Below are 6,059 nucleotides of genomic sequence, written 5' to 3' on the forward strand. Positions count from 1 at the left end.
ACACCTCATGGCATACCATGAGGGTTTGGAGAGCCAAACTTCACCTTTCCAATTATATTGCAAAAGATCATGGCCTCACAGATAATGACGTATTTACTCCTGGTAAGAAGGCAAAAGAAAATCCTTCCTTTTCTTGGCATGAATTTGATATACAAAGTCAGAAACACCTTCAGTCATGTTTCACTTCTCATTCTCTTCCTTTTCAGTGAGATTTCAGATTTCATTTAAGGTGTCTGATATTCCCTGTGTGTTCAGTTCCCCGGAAAAAGCCTCTCCCGAGAGGTAGGTCAAGGATGAGTTCCCTACCAGTCACCAGTTTGCACCATCATAAATTCTAGGAGAAGTGGATGGTTATGAAGTCTCCTGAAGTCTTTTTTTTTTTCCTGAGTCTAAGGGTTGTGGGATGGGGGATGTCCTGGCCAAAGAGGAGTGCTGGCACTGTGGGGCTCCTCAGTGGCTGGTCCTGCACCTACCACAGCTGAGCAGTCCCACTAGTTGTCTGGGGATACTCCTTGGAGCTGTGTGCAACCCTGTTCCAAGGGGTCCATGAGGAGGGGCTGGCACAGGATTCAACATGGAGGAGGGCCTCCTTTCCATGGAAAGGATACTGGTCTTGAGAGCAAGAAGAAATTCAAGAGATCCTGGCCCTACTCTTTTGTTACCAGGAGTTCCCCGGTTACCTAAAAGCGTCCTTTTATTAATTTATTTATAGCAACAAATTTCTGTGGTATAAATAATTAACAACAGAGAAAGATCACAGGCAAGAGTGTTTTTTTGTTTTTTTTTTTTTTTTTTTTTTTTTTTTTTTTGTTTTTGTTTTTTTTTTTTTTCCTGTCTCTCTTCTTTCATTTTTCCTATTGGCTTTCCTTGTAGTAACCTCTTTTCTATCCCAAAACATGCATGATTTGGGATCCCAAGGGGTCTTTAACACCATTGCCAGGACAGAGCTTCTGGCATCTGCAGCAGCTGTCATTTCAGGGACTCTGCTCCTCTCCTTGCTATGGCAAGAGAGAATCCAGACCTGGGCATCATGAATTTTCCTTAGGAAAAAGCCCTATGAATGGCTTTTTTGAAGCAAAGGGAGACAGCTACATGGGGGCTCCTCCCACTTTTGCTGTCATTGCTTACCCCTAGGACAGTGGGACTTTTAGCAAAGTGGAGATGCTAAAATCCAGCTTTAAATGCAAAAGAAAGGCAGATAGTGACCATTCCCAGTCCCAGTAACCAGCCTGTGCCTTGCCTCTAATCATAGACTTTACTAATCATAGACTTATTTCACTAATCGTAGAATATCTCGAGCTGGAAGGGACCCATGTGGATCATCAAGTCCAACTCTGCAGAGACAAATAATAGAAGAGACAGCAAAAGTCCCACATGCACCACTTTTCCCCATTATTTAACAAGAGAGGGGTGAAATGATTCATCCATCTATATTTTTGTTTCATTAATTCATAATATACAGGATAAAATGCTACCATGTCATATCATCTTCTATAACTCAAACACCATTAATCAGGGACACAACATTAAATGACCCCAATTAAATTGTGCTATTATGGATTTGTTAGATGTGCTGGGAACTAAACTTGAACAGTACCATCCCTTGTCTCTCCAGGCTGGTTTGTACAGCTGTTTGGCAAAGTACAATAGTGTAGACAACCTCGCAAAGATTTCCAGGACTTTCCACGGAAAGGATTACCTCTATACTGGGCATCACAGCAGTAATCCTACCCACGTGAAACGGGTTTCTGGTCCACAAATTGGAAATAAAACAAAAATTCTCTCAGGAATAATAAATTCCATTAGAGGAAAAACATAATAATATCAGTTTTGTGTGGATATAAAATGTTAATACATTTCAAATACATCTCTAAGATGAATCTTTCAAACATATACATTTGACAGATTCAGTTAAACCATTTTTTTTCTTTTGCTTTTCTACCTCTAGCATCAGTAAATACAGCCACAGTATTTATTATTTCAGGGTTATGCTTGTATCCATTCAAATTAAGTTATATTTTGTAAATATTATGTCTATGGTAATGTTTTTTGTTGTTGGTGGGAGAGCTAATAAAACTTGGCAGCAGGCAGCGCTCAGCATCTGTGAGTTATTGCCTGTCAGAGTCTCCACATCCTATATTCTTTTCTCTTGTCTTGGGCCTGCCCTGACAGAATTTTTGGTTTAAGTAAATTATTGGAACTGGATGAAAAAATAGAAATGACTCTGAAAAATGGTAAACAAAGCTCTTTGTTTTTATTATACTTCTATTGTTTTACATCTACTTTTGATTTTGTTAACTTTATTTTATTTTATTTTATTTTATTAAGTTGAAATCCATCTCAGGTTACAATGAGCTTTGTTGGATTTCTTGTTTGTTTGTTTATTTTGGGAAGGTTAACTAACTTTTTTTTTTTGCAGTACTGTAGAAGAAACTTTCATTTATAAATATTTGCATGAGAAATAGAAATATGCTTAGTTACAGAAATGTTCTTCTATTTTATTCAGACCAGTCATAAGCCTTTTGATAAAATAAAGTACCCAAACTGTTTCAATAAGCTTCTAAACAAATGTCATAGGCTCACATACAAGTATTATGAGGAGCACTATATAAAGTATAACATTTCCTGAGGCAGGCAGGCACTGGTTTCTGCATTGACCCTTTTCTGTCCAGGATTGAGAAGTATATGTGTTTATTCCGAAGTAGTTTTTGATCACAAATAAGCATCTAAATACCTTTAAAATCTCATCTTTAAACCCCAAAGCCATTCAAATCTTTTTCAAAGTTTAACCCTACAGGTTGATTTATGAATTTCACCCCAACCCCATCTTTCACCCCATTCACAGTGGGGTGAAATTTATCTCCATACCTGCTGATATAAACATTTGTTTAATATTTGTAGTACACATATCTGTAAAAAGCCAACTCTGGACTTGGACTTTGGCTTTGGAAATGGCTGCTTTTCTCTACTGATTATTTTATTTGTTTTACTGATGCAAAAATCAGGTAGGACAATCTCTCTGATAAATACAAACCACTAAGGAACAAAATACACAGAACTAAGAACCTTCTATACTTCTCTGCTGGAGTTAAAAACAAAACAAAACAAAACAAAAGCCACCAAGTTCTGATCAGTTAACTACAGTCCTTTTTCTATATGTTCAAAATACTGTCTTGCAAATTTACATTAATATTAGCTAAAGGACACATAAATAGAAATACTGTCATACAGCTTTCTTTATGAAAAGAAGCATTAATTTAAGGATCTGGATTCTCTAAATGAGTATCAGACTTAAAGCATACTAACATACTGTATATAACGTGGGAATATGGCTCAGATACGTTTTTTTTTTTTTTTCTTTTTTTTTTTTTCTTCTTCTTCTGAAGTTATGCCATTTCTAAGATCTTTGAAAAATGTATTGAGATACAAGATGTGCAACTATTTCCAGATTTCTTTTCAGTGCAACAGCCTTGAGTAATACTTTATGATCCAAGGTGAATGACCATGAATGCAGCAATTCTAAGAAATTTTCTCTAGCACTAGTATAACCTTGGCTTGCAGGGTAAGAAGATATATTCACAGTTACCAGGAAACAACCAAGGGGAAAACATTTGTTTCAGTGTTACAGTGGTAGATCTGGATTTGAGTTTACAGGTGGAGACGGAAATGCATTGCAGAAATGACCCAGGGAGAGGAGACATTTCTGAGCTTTGAGCACCCTCTTCTGGAGTAACATGCACCTAAGAAGTGGCCAATTCATTTTTCTCAGCCTACGAAGAGAAAAGAGGAAACATCCCTTCTTGGCTGTCAGGGAAAACTGTAAACCTAAATTGAAACAACAGGTACAGGCAGGGAATTTGAAAAATCAAGAAGTAAAATACAGGCATTTTACCTTCAGGAAGTAGCAGAAACCAGCAAACAAACAAACAAACAAAAAATAGGTATCCAGAAATGAATTTATACTAGCCCAAATTCTGTCTCTGTTTAGAACTGAATGATGTCACAAATTTGAAATGGATTTGGAACTGTCATTAAAACTGAGGCTGCAGAAGTTACCTGTGAAGAGCAGAGACCCTGTAGTAATAATGTGATACAAATTGTGTTTAGGAAGGTACCGTCCTATCATTTGCTCCTAAAAGAAGGAATGATTCAAAAGGTGGTGTTTACAGCTATGAAGGTAGTGGCTGAATCAGAGTGAAAACCAGCACAAAGATCTGGGGGAGGATTTGTATTCTTCTATAGAAATTGCCTCTTCTCCATATGTTCAAGAAGTATTCCTCCTAAAAGCCTTTTTCCTTTGTCTGTGGTTCAACACAGCCAAATTTTACAGTACAGTATCAGGCGCCAGCAGTGTGCTCAGGTGGCCAAGAGGGCCAACATCATCCTGGCTTGTATGAGTACTAGTGTGACCAGCAGGGCAAGGGAAGTGATTGTTCCTCTGTACTCAGCTCTGGTGAGTCCACACCTCGAACAAGTCTTATGAGGCGCTACTGATGGAGCTCAGGTTGTTTAGCTTGGAGAAAAGAAGGCTCAGAGGAGGCCTCATTGCACTTTACAATGACCTTGTAAAGTAGGGTACAGGAGGCTATAGCAAGCTGGGCATTGGGCTCTCCCAAGCACCAAGTGATAAGACAAAGAGAAATAGTCTCAAATTGCACCAGGGGAGGTTTAGTTTGGTTATTAGGAGAAATTTCTTTACTGAGAGGGTTGTGCAGCATTGGAATAGGCTTCCCAGGGAAGTGATTGAGTCACCATCCCTGAAGGTCTTCAAGAAATGTCTAGATGTAGAACTTAGTGACATGGTTTAGTGGTGGTCTTGTCAGTGCCGGGTTAAGGGTTGGACTAGATGTTCTTAGAGGTCTTTTCTAACCTGTATGATTCTATGATTCAAATATTTCCTTCACAACCACTTGATATGAACGACCACCACAACAAAACCACTTTGATTAAACTCAAACTTGGAGGACTGTCCTCCATGACAGCACTGTTGTAAAAAGTCATATTTTTTTACTTGTATAATTTTCAATTTACTTTATAAGAAATATTTTTAGTTATCACAATTACAATAAGAGCAGGCAGCTAATCTACATTACTCATTGGGTAATACTCATTCATGTGTAAGGTATTTTTTTTAGCTGCCTCATATATATATATATATTTTCCAAATATAAAACACAGAAGGGAGCAATACAGGAGTACACTTTGGGCCCTGTTCCCTGAAACTACTGGCTTTTATTATGATCTCAGCTGTCACTTAAAGGGAGGTAAACATTTAGCCCTAATTCATTTTTGTGTCTTTTTAGTTATTTTTAGTACCTAAAGAAGGCCTACAAGAAAGCAGGAGAGGGACTCGGGGGCTTTGGGCAACCTGGTCTACTGGAAGATGACCATTCCCCTTGCCAGAGGGGTTGGAACTGGATGGTCTTTAAGGTCCCTTCCAACCCAAGCCTTTCTATGATTCTACGATTTCGGTTAGTCTGCAGGAACACAAGAACAGCTTGAAACTATTGTGGGGAGCTGTAAAGCACTTCAGCCACCTTATTACATGGCTAACTCTTAGGACATGCCTATGCCATGTAAATAAGGGCTGACCAGGAAAACATGATCTCTCACTGCGTATTACTCTCCGGCACTGGAAGCAGGATATCAATATTATTGCAGTATTATTGCAGCCCATTGGGTTAATTGTTTCTACGTTGCAATGCTTTAGGAGAGAAGGTAATTAAAGGGCTGAACATCACATTAACACAGCAATGCTGCTTCTACAGCCTGAGCAAGTACAGTCTTTTGTTCTGACAGGAGATGTTATGTGGAGCCAGCCTGGGAAGATCAAAACCCTGCATTGTGTTTGTCAGGGACACCACAAAAGGAAGTGTTTTTTTTGTGACAACAAAGCCCATCGAACGGCTGGCTGCATGCTGAAAGGAATTATTTTCCATTTTTATGATAGAGAATTGAGCAAATTCAGTAGAGGCAGCCAGGTCAGCGACAGATCTGAGCAAAGGAAGTTCCAGGAATACGCGGGAGCTGGAAAAGGAGAGCGCAGGACTGCTCCCTGT

This window comes from Oxyura jamaicensis, chromosome 5 (assembly GCF_011077185.1).
Source record: "Oxyura jamaicensis isolate SHBP4307 breed ruddy duck chromosome 5, BPBGC_Ojam_1.0, whole genome shotgun sequence".
NCBI classification, from domain to species: Eukaryota; Metazoa; Chordata; class Aves; order Anseriformes; family Anatidae; genus Oxyura; species Oxyura jamaicensis.